The 14663-nt window shown below is 42.7% G+C and overlaps 1 protein-coding gene across 5 annotated transcripts in view; it reads left to right on the top strand.

Annotated features, from left to right (window-relative positions):
- adgra3 (adhesion G protein-coupled receptor A3) overlaps nt 1-14663 on the top strand; it is a 128361-nt gene that overhangs the window by 21841 nt on the left and 91857 nt on the right. For 3 of the 5 annotated variants that reach the window (XM_037111938.1, XM_037111936.1, XM_037111935.1), the window contains 2 exons: nt 12083-12176; nt 12441-12581. The gene's annotated coding sequence lies outside the window, so the exon portion shown is untranslated. The remainder of the gene's footprint in view (nt 1-12082; nt 12177-12440; nt 12582-14663) is intronic. The other 2 variants (XM_037111939.1, XM_037111937.1) reach the window with 1 other exon arrangement.

Below are 14663 nucleotides of genomic sequence, written 5' to 3'. Positions count from 1 at the left end.
ACATAACACTGAAAATTGAACCTCAATAAACGTAAATTAGCATCATAAAGAAATGTATAGGTTCAACTTATCCCTTCACAGAAATGCACATTGCCAACAAATATGTCGACCACTGTGTTCTCACTTCTCACTTCTCTCTCAGTGAACTCAGTCTTACCTTTGAAAGACTCTGAGTATCAATGTGAAGAGATCATCGAGGGGACTCAGGTCTCCCGTGGCTTTCTGAAGGCAATACAACAATTGCTTATTTTAGACGCAGCTTGCCTCTAAAGCACAACGCGGGGTCACTTTACATGCAGGCCCGAGCTATGAAACTCTATCCAGCACTCATGAAATAAGAATGCAGTTAAGTGAATTGACATTCTCTGGCCTCTTTTGCCTGAAAGTGGCCTTTCAAACGGTTAGTGATTCTGCCCTGACATGGTGCGCTGCAGAGGGGAAGGGTTAAACGCAGCACATTCGCGTGGAGCTCTTAGACATGGGTCGCCAGGCACCGAATGCAGTACAAACATCTCTCCTGGTTCATACATGCTTCAGTGCTTTTTTTTCTTCGAAGTGTGTTTTTTTTTAATCTAGATAAGCTGCATTGGAAAGGCAATACCTGGCAGAAAGATGGTGTTATTGGCACTAACAAATGTCTTTTGTGTTTTATTTACTTGAGGAGCATAATGAAGGTGCTTAGGGAGTTTCTTTCAATAAGCCTACAACAGTAAATTTGGGATGGCAGGTAAGATGTATATACTTGAGGTAGGAAGCAACTTTCTTCACCATCTTCTATGGTGTTTAAGAAGTTACTTAATCTGTTAAATTGACACTTGATGAGCTCTTTTCTAATCTGCTGCTAAATGCTTCATTAAACAAAAAAGACGGCACAATGCAAAACAAGCTGATGAGCGTTGCCAATGAAGTGAGAGAATCAGTTTTTTGTTGTTTGCTACAAAAACAACATAATGTGATAAAAGGTTTAAGCCGACGGAACAAACCCCTTGGATTTGGAGCTGCAGAGAAATCATGTAATGCTGGAAGATTTGGGTCCTTGTGCTGAGAAATAAACAAAGAGGCGCGCTGAAAGATGACAAGGAAATGAAGAAAGAACAACTGAAATAGTTAGACACTCCCAATTTCAACCATTTCTCGTGAGAAAATAGAATCGGAAAAAACAGCCTCTATTTCTATCTATCGGACCAGGCAAAGGCACATCAACTATTTTCTCTCCCCTCTCCCCATCGTCACTGAAAGCAATCATTTTAGAATTGATTTTCATGGCTCAGAGAGAAATAATGGGAATTCTTTCTAATGTAGAAATGTATGTGTTCCTTTTGGTTAACCAGAATAGACCATATTTCAAGCTTGTCAGTTAGGGGAGTAAAAATACCTTTCATATTTTGCTCAACTTTTTCTCTCCTCCTATCCCCACTGTCTAAAGTGACAACTCATCATCTCTAAAAATCAATCATATGATTCCATATTCTTCAGGCCTCTGAAATGATGGAGGAAGTTTGGGTCTTTTTAACACCTCGGGTCCACATTTGTCTATGTTCTGAGGAGATAAAATGGCACGCCAACCACCAAATCATTCTTCACTGTGGTGACAGGGAGCGGGGAATGACAATTGCCTTAACATGCCCCAGTTAGCACCAACCCAGTCTATTCTCATTCACTCACTCATTCACTCACACACTTGCTATGCAGCTGAAGTGAAATCTACATGTCCGTCCACGGAACCCGCTGAAGCTCCTCTGTCCAATTTGAAAAGCTCTCGTCCTCGTGCCCTCCTCCATTCTCTGGCAATTGTGCCGGCCCTTTTCACCCACTACAGCTCACAAAAACAGAGTCAATCCAAAAGCAGCAGCTCCTCTCCCCTGGATGAGCCCGAATCCATTTACCTAGGGTTTATCCATCAGCAGCTGTCGAGTGCGTAACACCCTGCCCAGGTGCCATTACTGTACCATTACATACCAGATTCCCCCAGTTTATTACCACTATAGGAGCGTGTCAGCTATTATTAATGATCGCTCAACCCCTGCCGATGAAACAGACTATTGATTGACAGAGAAGGTGAGGAGGTTGAGGATTGCCCAGACATTAGCTGTATTTTTTTTTTTTTTCCCCCCCTTCATTTTAAGACTCTGTAGCTCCTCGGCAGCGTTTTGCAAACTGGGACAACGTGTGCTCTGTAACTTACACACTTGCTGCTATTTCAAAAGTAGATTTTCAGTCGAGATTCAGGTCAGCAGCGTCTAACGCACTGCTCCTCCAACGTCTGAAAAATAAGGCTGTACAGATGTGGAAGCAGATCGGAAAAACTTGATGTAGTGGAACTGTAAAAGTGGTACATTTGAGCAGATATGTACATAGCCGCCACTCGAGCTGCCAGTCATTTCATCTGTTGCAGTAAAAGTGTTCAATAAACTACTGATCTTCATTCAGGCCGTTTCAGTGATTTAGTGTTGATCTTCTATAAACTTGTCAGTCTTGCAGGAGACCAAAAGTGCCAAAATCAAAGCAGCAGAAGCTGAGATATCCTAATTTTTATACTGTCTTCAGTCTGAAAACCAAGGTGGACACCTGCAGGAACTGTGTGTTGTACATACAAGCACTGCGACATGTCCACAGATAGAAGTTGTTCAGTACTGCTTGTATATAACCTAACTGCCAGAAGTAGGTTGGCAATGTACAATTTCCTTTTCAGATATGTTACTCATGTTGTAACTTAACATTTCTTTAGGTTAAACTTTGTGAGGTTTTTCCAACTTTCAGAGTTGGAAATCAGTCAGCTGAACTTTTCTGACAACCTCATTCAAAGGGAACACACTGTTAGTCTAAATGATAGGCCAAGCCCACAACAAAATGGATCCTACATCTCCCATAAAGCAGCTCAAATGTACTGTACTGTACATGTACTGAGTCCTCTTTGCCTCCTCTTCCTCCATGCCCTGTGTGAAACTCTGGTTAATTGTTTATTTGTTGCTGTTTTCACAAGATGGATATTCGTGACATATTAGCTAAAATTCATGTTTGGAGTGTTGCTTTAATTTTACACTTCACACCAGAAGGTCTTGATTGAGCTGTATATGTGTTTATGCTAACGTCAGACTTTGATTAATGTCAATCTAAAAGCAAAGGGAGGAATAAAGATGGTTTGAAATGATACCAAGCTGCGATGACACTTGCACAATAAACCAAGATGTCAAAAGCAATTAGTGTCGGACATGATGCGAGAGGAGAGGAAAAGCTCATCCTAACTCATAAGCCTTTTCATCAGTGCCATGCTTTGTTAAATTATCATCAGCCAATGTCAGGAGCAATCTGCGAGTGGCCACTCCCGAGTCTTGATGGGCGAAAAAGTCTATTGGTCCTTGTGTTGACCAACGGAATATCAATGAGCACTTAACTACCCAAAGTGGATGGAAGAGAAGAAGGGAGTAAATGGGATACAGAGATGAGCAAAGAAAATGCCCAGGAGGTTTCTGTGGAGAGCGTTTGCATTTCCTTTTTGTGTGACAGAGAAGAGCAATGACTGAAAAAGTAAACAGACTTTGTCTCGCAGCAGCAAGAGAAGTTTGGTGACAACCCTGGCCTTTATCTGACAAGCCACCGCAAAAAAAAAAAAAAAATCCTTTTCGATAAGGTATAGAGGTAGTTATTAAATTGTAAAAGCAGGAGAAAAGCATCGCGCTGAGAACAGCAAAGAGGGAAAAGTACTATTTCTCCATTAAAAGGACAGAGATGGAGAATGTGCCGTTTCTGTCCTGTTGTCTCTGTTTTCCTTATTTGCTGTTGTGGAGGATCAATGATAGTGTACAGGCGTAACCTGGCAAGGTTATTTCCTCAGTATTACTGTCTTATCAAACTGTGTGAAAACTTGTTGGTAATGTCTGCAAGCTCAGCCGAGCAGCGGGCTTATGAATGCTGACTACTGTGATTGCTCGTCTGTCGAGAGGTCATCTCGCAACATAGGGAACATTTGGTCCTTGAATAGAAGACATCTTTTGCAGGCAAAATTGTCGACAGCAACTTTAGAGGATGCACAGCAATGTGAAAAACAGAAATATTACCACCGCTGTTAAAAGTGTCCCTACAGAGGCTTTTTTTTTTCCTTAAATACCAGCTACATGCAATCATGAACAGATTAGTGAGCAGCCTTCTCTGCCATTTACTAAATAATAAGTAACTACAGGCAAGTTTAAGTTCTTAAATTGAATGTGCAGACATTTCTTAAGAAAAATGTTTAATTTACATAAACAAATCCATCAAGTTAAAAGGAGAGACAAAAATAGAAATGGAACTTTGATCAAATTAGATTCTGGGGAACTATAATCCCAAAGAATCTGGACCTCAAACAGAGCTTTGAGTCTCTGAAAATTCAAATAGAACAAGACCCAAATACAGTCCATGGAAAAATTCTACTGTGATATTTCATATTTCATTGGATTATATGGATACTACATGCAGTATGGCTACACAGTATTGATAGATACTAAATTAAGATAGCAAAGTTAAATTTCATTCAAAATGTATTGGCGTTTGCATTACAGTTTGGAAGTACATAAACATAATTTCTGCAGGTTGGTGTGTGTGTGTTTCTGTGGGTGGTATCATGTGTGTATTTTAAGTTCAAAGAATATAATCCCTTTATAAACAGAGTTTTGCTTTTATCTGATATTTTGACCCTGCGGTTGTTGACTTATGAAAAATAAATGTATGAGGAGGAGAGTTCCTGCAGCACCTTTTATAAAGGCTAATCCTGATGAATGAGCAAGCACGGTGATGAATGTCTGCTCTACATCAAGCTCAGGCAGAGTGACGCTCAGGCAAAACACAAGACCTCAGTCCTTTGAAAAGCATTTCTCGCTGATTATTGAAAACACTGCAGCAGCCTGCCAAGAGGTACAGGGTGCTTGGCTGCTGTGCTGACATGAAGGGGTACTATCGCTCTCCACTGGGGCCGTGTCGAGGCTTCCTGTAGTTTTACTTAAACATACATCTTTGCCCTGACAGGCTTTTTGTTGTGCCAAGGCCTCCATGCGGGAATATTCTGGCAGCCTGATCTGAATTTCAAATCTGAATCAATTATTAATTTATGACTAATACTGGCTAATTGTGGCTTTTTTTTATTCTCTGTCACACTAAGGAAGTGTGAAAGGATGACAAAGGAACAGCATTCGACTTCTGTAAGGGTGAAGATGACGATTTTAAATGACTCTCCTGAGCGTAGTTTTCATTCTGTCCATCTCAGTTTGACTTGCATTTGGAAATTATTTGCCTCAGCGTCTCAGGCCTTGGCTTTCGGTCCTGACAGTGAGCCCTAATTTAACACTCATGTTCATCAGCTGATCTCAAGTCTTGACATTTTCCCCAGGAAGTAGAACAGGTGTTTTACTAATAGCCTGTCATTCAACAGTTGGCTTCAGTGGCATCAGCCTCTCATGGAGGTAAATGCCACTCGCCATGCTCGGTGTTTTCGGGTTACTTCTTGTCTTCAGCGCATCCAACTGTGCTGTAAACTATGAAAATGTAAGACCCTGTAGCTGAGATCACACACCACTAAAACATTAGTTTCATGTCTGCTGATTCTAGATGCGACTCTTAAGGGTTTGACTGTGTATGAATAGATTCAGTGAATTGTTTTGTCTTTTCTTTTGGTCCATGGCAATTAAAATTTGAAATTGCTCCCATGATTTGAACGCTTCAAGCTGTTGAGGCGGAGTCATTTTAAAGAGTGTGTCATTTAAAATGCTGGAGTCACATTTGAACTGCGTGGCAGATGTTTGAACGGCATGCTCCGGCCCGAATGGAAGGATGAAAGCAGTTGTTTTTTGGAGGAGTGCCATTCAGGACCCTGTTGGGATGCATTAACAGGAGGAAGTCTGTAAAAGTGTGTGAACCGAATGCAGTTGGACACAGTTAGTTGAAATCAAAGAGTTCAGACAGTTGCACTTTTGACTGTCTTGTCATTCAACATCGGTAGTCGCACAGCTTCAGGGCCCACATTAATACTGATTTTGAAAAAAAACTGGGACAGCATTTGGGAGACTACTCATGTGTTAAACACTTAAAATACATTCTTCTTTTTCTTACTTTTCAGGAAGTTGTTGGTGCATGTGTTGACAGCCCTCATTGGTAAGCAGATGGCTGAAGGAGATGCAGAGTGATGCTTCACCAGGCCTGGGCGAGGGCTGCAGGGAGGTGTTGGTACAGGAGCACTTGTGTTGCACAGGGGAAATGCAGGGCAAGACTCTGTGGACCACAGCCATTACTTTATAACTAATGAGGAAAGAGGTGGCCATCTCCCCGTGGCATGTGTGCCCTGTGTGGATGGAATCATTGGCCGTGTAAGGTAATGACACAGCCGGACCGTGGCCTTAGGCAGTCCCATTGTGCTCTTGTGGTCACAGTCCAGGAAACAAGTGTATCTGAGACAAACATAAAAAGGGAGCAAGTTCCTGTCTGCAACCTTTTGACTGCTGAGTTTCCAGAAAATGGATGACTTAGTAACTGGACAAAGTCCTTCAACTGACAACTTTGGCCTGCCCTTCAGGATGCATGCTGACCAGACTGTATATACACATAATGTATGTCTGGAGGTATAGGCGGCGTGTGTGCTCGTGTGCGGTTGCATGCCGCCTCCGTGCGTCAAACAGCTCTATTTGAGGTGGCAGGCACAGGTGCACTAACGGCATGGCAGGCTCCAGCAGGTTATTGGCCGACAGATGGAGCGGAAGGCGGGGTGTGCTGGGGGGACAGGGGCGACTGTAGGGTGGAGGGGTGGGAGTTGGAGGAGATGGGGGAGGGGGGCATGGCCACTGTTGGGTGGGGATCTGCCAGGAGTGGCAACTGGCACCGTCTAAGCTTTTTATACAGTCTGCACGACCTGTGCTTTGTCACACCCGACACAAACCTGGTCTGTCTGTCAGAAGATGGGCTAAATATTTGTTAAAATACAATTTCATCTGGTAGAAAAATACATGAAGAGCACCTGAATAATTGACAGGGGACATGATTATTTTTAATTTTAGAAAAAAATTAGGCTTGCAAAATTATTTTTTAAATACATTTCAACAAATGCGAATGAGCGTTTCTTGAACTTCTTCCCTCTACTGTCCCTGGAAGCCTGTACTCTACTCTGTAAACCCACCGTCACTTTGATACTGACTTCATACAACAGAGCAACAAGCAGACACAGCGCTTGGAGCAGATTACCAGGAGAAACATTACTTTGAAGACGTTATCATGATGCATCATCACCATTTAAGAATATGAAGTCACACTATTACCATTTGCTTCACTGACAGTGTTCTGCATGACTGGCAATGTTAGGTCCCCTGGTCGACAATTAATCACGTCTTTGCCAATCACAGCAGTGGCAGCTGGCTGAGCCACAAAACCCTGCAATATGACAGCATTGTGCCTTCAAATGAAAAATAAAAATATGATCATTAATATTAATACAGAAAAGAGTAGAACTGGGGTGTGGGAAAACAGGGATGTCGGAGGTTGGGCAAATCAGCTCTTATCGAGTTTAATACTATGGCCCCTCTGTAGGGCTCATATTTTCCATTAATCTGCACCGCATGAATACTAATAGCCCTGGTGGCTTAATGGCCCTGCCCAAATCCCTGTATTTGATTTCCACTCCTCAAAGTGACCTTTTCCCCATGCTAATGGGCTTACCTGTGCTAGATCATGTTGGAGCATGAGAAGGGATGGGTCGACTCGGCCATTTCAGCCTGTTCCGTTTAAAGGCGACGTCCCATATTTTAGCCCGACACTCAGGTGATCAGACGGACAAACACACACACAGACAGTCACACAAACACAGGTCTGACACTGAGTCACAGAGCGGCCCACCTTTTCATCTCATTTAGCAGTATATTATGAAAAGCCAGGAAGCAGCCAAGCCATAATGACCTGCTATATTCCATTTCTGGCAAGCCGGCCAGGAGAGACGTCGGGCAGCTATCGCTCCCTTAGTTGGAAATTATCACCGTGTCAAGAAAGGTTTCAGTTCATTTCAAGTTTTGCAAACACAACAAATACTTCAAAAAGACTCTCCAAAACATATGATTAATCCTTAATAGATGTCCATAAGCTTTAGCGTAATGGTAATGAGATAATAAATCCTCTTTTTCGATCCTATTTCTTTATGTTTATGGTCTTTTTGCAGACTGCTCCTCGTAGAGTTTTATGGTATATTTCGGCTCGATGCTTCCCACAGGCAGCCCTGATGGACACTGTTTATCGCCGGGTTTTAATAAATAGCTCACGATGCGTCGCACTTTGTTTCTTGTTGTGTTTGTGTTTGCCACTGATATACTGCTGTTCTTTGCATATTCAATTAGTTGATTTATTTGTGAAGCACACAAACAGACATGCGATGCCTTACAAGGTTATGCGCAAACAAGCTCTAGATGCACTTTACAATGCTAATTAGCCTTTTCTCTTCTATAACCTATACTATAGGAGTTGCACTTTTGACCCACATCATAATTGATATAGTATCTGCTCCAGTTCTCTGTCGATGCATGGATCATGAGCAGAATGTATATATGTTGTGGGCTGCAAAATGATGAATGTGTTGGACAGTTCACTCAAAACAATTATTAAAACACTGACGTTTTAGTATTTAAGGTGCACTATGTAGTTTAGGGGAAAACATTTGAATCAGAAGACAAAGATCTTTTATTGAATGTATTTTTTTATGCTTTAACAAAATACAAACTCTCTACGTTTTCATGAATAAGCAAACGGACCCTAATGTTGCCCCTTCAAATCATGTTATATAATTAAAATGTGTTGATTTTGTTGGTCCGCATGGATGTCAACAATAACCCACTGACACCACAAACGTAACACCGTCTTCAGTCATTCTGTACACGAATAATTGAGCCACAGCTTTAAGAATGAAGTTGGATGTCACCTACTTTATCTTTGTGTAGTTAAGTGACTATATACAGCCAGTTTGTCAGTTTACTCTATCCTCTAAGACTCCAGAGACAATAAAACTGCCTCCCAGCCATTACTGGTGTGGGCTAGATGGGATTATCCGCAGATTAAGGTTGGCAGTTAGCGGATGATGGGAGGAGGGTGGGAGGAAAGGGGACTGTTGCGGGTTTGGGGGGGGGATGAAGGCAAACAGGGCTCTCGGGGTCCAGATAAGATTGGACAGGTCAGCTCCAGTTAGGTGCTGGGGTGAAAGCCCAGGGGGAAGAGGCCTGTCGCCACTGATAGATGTTTGTCGAGAGGTATAGTGACCTGCACTGGCAAACACACAGCGGGCTGTCTCAGATAAATTGGCCTAAAAGTTGCAGAAATAAAGAGCTTCAGGAGTTAAACTCAACTGGTGTGAGCCATTTAAAAAGGCATATGAGTCGCAATTTGGGTATGTCAGTTTTATCAGTTTTGACAAGACTATATTTTTAGGTTTTACATAAATCATACATCTACAAGTGATGCAGTATCAAAGATGCTCATTCAGCTTGTCAGTCCTTTGATTGTGTTCAATCCTCAGTGTTAATATAAAGGAGAACTGCAGCCATGTCATCTTCAATTTTAATTTCACTTCTGAGTGGCTCCTCGCTGAGAATGTGTGTAGGAAGTTTCATAATGACTTTAGGGTAGAAATGTTTTAATCGCAGTCAAACTCAGTTTTTCCCAACTACTCGACAAAAAAACACAGCATGATCTACATCTCCGACTATTTTTAATGGCCTTTTAAATGCAAAAACCTAGACTACATCCAATCAAGGAGTACACGGCAGACATCTGCAAGATAGGAAGACAATAAAAACCACAATGATAGAATAAAAAGTAGGAGTCGTTTCACATATTTAATCATAATCTTGAGTTTCTAGCGGGGAATTCCAAGTCAGAGTAGTCCAAACATGACTGCCAGACTGCAGCCGCCCCTCTGTGGTCCCATGTTTGAAAAGGCCGCTCAACTGGTACCCCTCTTGTTTTTTCCCCCTTGCCCCTCGAACATCCTGAGTCCACCACTGTTAGGTGCGCTGGTTGTGTATGCCAGCTTCTCAAGCCTTGTACAATATGTTCCATCACATCCTCGACCTTGTGTGTTTGATACTTACATTCATTTAAATAAGGCGTCAGGCTGATAGTGAAGAGAAGGAAATGTCTGACTGGGCAACACACTCGCTGGGGACCACACCAAAGAATTCAAGTCCAGAGTCAGGGCTGATTTTCTTTGTCTTGAAAACAGAGGACCACAGCTGTACCAACACTGAGCATGGCCAGAAGTAAATGAAGCTATCTGAGATCTCAAAGCCAATCACAGTGCAGTCACATGTCCTGGTCTGCTAATCTGTCAGAAACACTAACTCTTGAGTAGTTCCAACCATTACGAACAGCATTTCCTTCCCCCTATTCTTTTATTGACCTCTTCACCCGTCTCGGAGCTGTGGGACTCCTCGGAGGCCTGTCATCAAAAACCTACTCCTGGCCTCTGCCTCTCATTGTCACATCGCAGAGTTGTGCAGGTGTCAGGACCCCGGGGCTCTGTCAGTGACAGAGCTACGCGAGTCCCTGCAGTCCCCACGGGCTTCACAGCGGGTGAAAGGGGTCAGAAATCGTCCAGCGCACCACTCCCCTCCTCTCCAAATGGATCCCCGTTAGGGTCTCTCCAGGGATCCTTCATTTCCTTCCCTGGTAATAGAATGTAAGTAGGAGGTTGGATGGATGGCCTACGTCGCTGACAGGATGGGATGTGGCGTATTTATGATGCTAGTAGAAAATCACGGGCCTTTACAATCCGGCTATCATCCAAAGATCCCTGCATTTATGCGTAGTACGCAGTGGGATGTAAAGATATATGGCAGAGTCAAACTGATTTGCTCATTTAATATTAAAGCATTCTTCTCCGTTATTGTGCGCTGTACAAATCAGATGATATCCTTTATGGTGGATGTCTCTAGTTCTTGGTGAAGCTGTGCCCCACGAAGGAAGAGGTACAGTATGTGTGTCCCGGTGCACATCTCAGTTTCTTTCTTGTGTATTTCCACATGTATGACTTGGTTTTAGAGATTATGATTTCCTGCCCCAGGCATTTTTTTCCATTTAATTTGAGTTGGTCTTTACAGCACCCCAAGCTGTCCAAGGCACCATATTTGATTTTATTATAGCCAAAAATACTAAAAGAAAAAGTGTAAAGATGAGCCTAGTCTGAGCCTTTGAGACAAACATGACATGAGAATGAATAGTGTGAAATGGGGAGTCACTCAAGCATACTTGCCAACCTTGAGCCCTTCAGAATAGTGAGGGTTTGAAACTACAGTGACGTTCTGGGGCGTCCTACCCCACAAAGACGTGAGATTCAAAGACTGGGGTTCCTGCATTCTGGGGTCAAGTAACAAAATAACAGATGAAATGCAACATCATCCTTGTGTCAAATGATTTTGATTAGACTTTTTTTGGCCCCATCTCCTGAGAGAGTGTGTGGATGCTGCTGCCTTATGTTTGTCAGCCTTGTTATAGACCCTCTCCTCTAAAGATTTAATTAATAAATGGGAATTCATCACTGCAGGTGATCTGAATTCTGTTCAAATATTCTCACTCCTATCCATTTCTCTGTCTCTCAATGACTGAGGAGGATGAGAGGTAACAGGTTGTGATAACTAAAAGGAGAAAAGGTGTGAAAAATTCTCATAAATCAGGAGAAATATGGGAGAACAGTAATCCCCCGAGGAAACCGGGAGAGGGCTAAGAAAACGAAATCAGGGGAGGATTGTGACCGACTGGCTGTGAGACAAACCGGGAGTTAGCCAAGGTAGCTCGACAGCTAACAAGTACATCTACTAACATGTTTATCATCGGCTGATGACTTTTGGTAGCAGAACCTGCTTTACAGTGTTATCTGATAAACTTTGCCAGTTGTGTGTTTGACAATGTTGTTTGATTTAATTTGACCTGATGAAGATCTGGGTTAGTGTGATGGAAATGTCATTACAGTCAGTTTAAGCGATTGATGGGTAACAATCTTTTCTGAATTACCTTCTACTAGAAAAAAATATCAGATCTCTCTTACTGGTATAATCTCAAGTTTTAAATCTATACAATTTATACTTTGCAGGCTCTGCAGCTGTCCCGAGTCCATCTCAGCCCATCACCCGGGGTTTGATCAGCCCAGGACCTGATCTGAGGCACAGCCCAAGGCACGAGGCAGGGTCAGTACACCCCCTAACATTAACAGCAAAGCCCTGAGGCCTACACCCGACATCATCTTCATCCACTCCTTCTCCACGGCTCGCCTCCCTCTTTTCTTCCCCGTCTTGCTCTTTGTCTGCTCCACCTTTCACTGCATTTCTGAGTTTCTCTGTCCTTCTTTCTGCATACCCTACTTTTTCCCTTTCTTTTATGTTGCCCCCCCAACACACACACACACACACACACACACACACACCTTTCACTCTCACTTTCTCCCCTCCAAGGCCAGTCTTCATCACAGCCCCTCTCACAGCCCACTCATCCATAGGGCCCATCCATCACCATCATGCAGAGAGAAGAAAGAGGGAGGGGAGAAGACATATGAGCGGAGAAGAAAGGAAAAGAGATGCACAACATCCACAAAGGTGAAAAGTCAGATGTTGACATCAGACAGGGAGATGCTGTGAGTGGGGAAACAAATGGAGATCATTGCAGAGAAGGAGAGGAGAGAATAGGAAGGGATGTGGAACTGGGACACCAGGTGAAAAGGGTATAGAGGGGTAAAGATGCACTTTTGGCAAGGCAAAAAGGAAATCAGAAGAATTCTCACTCAATTTTGATGTATCAAGCTGGTGATGTCAGTCTGTTCAGGATTCGAAATCTTAAAAATAAGACATAGTTTTTTCTTTAAAAAAATCAATAACCAGTGTTGAAGACTTGCTTTGTCTCCTTGTTTGCACTCGGGGGGAGGGGGGCCTGACCTTTTGACAGGGAGCTCCCTCTTTTGTCGAACACGCCACAGGCAAGGCACAGCCGAATCAGCCCAACACCGCCAGTGATAAAGATGTTACATACACTGGCAGACGCTTTCTGAAAGACGTCCGGTTATTTTAAAGCGCTCCTACCTTGAGACAAAAATGCAAGCAAGTCGGTCGATGGGCAAAAAAAAAAAAAAGAAAGAAAAGAAAAACAACACAAAAAATGTCTGGGAAGAGAGAGAAAGTCGGTTGAGGTGGAATCAAAGCCAGGCAACGGGTCCCAGCACCATCCTTCAGCGATGCCTGGAGGCCTAAATGTCTGGCTGACAATGTCTATATCCGTCAGTCAGAAAATAATGGGCTTTAGAAATCGACCCCTGCGCCTTGAAACCTCAATCAGCAGAGACGGAATTTATGCAATCTGACAAAAATTGATCAGTAATAGAGTAGTCAGCCTTGATTTTTGAATCTGAGCGTTGTATGTGCTGCATGTATACATCTCGTCATGCCCCGATGTTTCATTTTGCCTGTGTAACCTACATATTACTGCTCTCAGTATTTAGGGCAAGCTACAGATTTTGATACCTTGATAACATGACTTAAAGGTCAGATGTTTTTGCATGTAGTCAAATCATTTTTTTCAAATTAATACGTCCACAGAGCTTGTAGAGCTGTGCAGTAAAAACAACAGTACATAACTTTTAAGAAATCTTACAATGTGTTCCAGCTTCTAACAAGATTTCAGAGCCACAGTATGATGCTGTTGGTATTGTGTGATACCTGTGATCATCAGCGTCATCTCTATATACCGTTGTTGTGCTTCTCATCTGACCCTTGAAGTGGTTGTCAGTTTTCTGAAGCTGTGTTGGGGATGTTAACATTAGCTACCACTTGAGAGGGCAGGTGACTCGTGTGAACTGAAGGCAGTGGCAGAGGGAGATGGAACGGCACGTTTAGCGGCTGAATGTTGTCAACAACACCTTTAAATCATGACGCCTCATATGTTCATCTCCCAGTGGTCATAAAAATCTGTCAATAACACAAAGCTATCTTGAAAATATGATGAATTACAGTGTAATCAGTATGTTTATTAAAAATGCCACATGCCTTTTGGTCTGTGGCTGCCTCTCTATCTCTCTTTTTTTTTGCCTCTCTGTTTTCAATCTCTTCTTCTTTTCAGCGCCACAAATATAATTAATGGCGGAGCGCAAGGAAGCATGTTACTGGTTTATGGATTTTTGATGGTAATCTTCTGGATTAATTATGTGATATATGTGCCTTGTTAAGGTAATCGGGCTCGGGTAAATACAATGCATGAACTTTGATAGCGAACTGGCAGGCGTTTCTCCCCTGCCTCCCTAAATCAATTTGCGCCGTTCCCCGAGTCATTCCTGCATCGCTTCACACAGAGATACTGCCAGGTATGAAGGTTGCACGTTTACTGCGACGGCCAAAAAGAGGGTCAAATGATTACAGTGATTACAATGATAATGGCATGGTAAAACCCGTGCAATCACTCATCAGCTGTATTATAATAGGCACCTCGCACACCAGTGTGTTTAGATGCATTTATACTGTAAATTCACAGTTTCATCAACATGGAAATTGGATCCAGGGGTGGGATAGATATCATGCACGTGTGGAACAACCAATTCATTTGGATGAAAATGGGCTGAAGTGCGTGTGTGTGTGTGCGTGCGCGAGTATTTGCATATGTGTATGTAAGCCAGCAGATGAGCACACAAATGG

Source organism: Acanthopagrus latus, chromosome 10 (assembly GCF_904848185.1).
Source record: "Acanthopagrus latus isolate v.2019 chromosome 10, fAcaLat1.1, whole genome shotgun sequence".
Classification (NCBI taxonomy): Eukaryota; Metazoa; Chordata; class Actinopteri; order Spariformes; family Sparidae; genus Acanthopagrus; species Acanthopagrus latus.
Note: the sequence above shows the minus strand (reverse complement) of the source record. Positions and strands in the feature narration are given on the sequence as shown.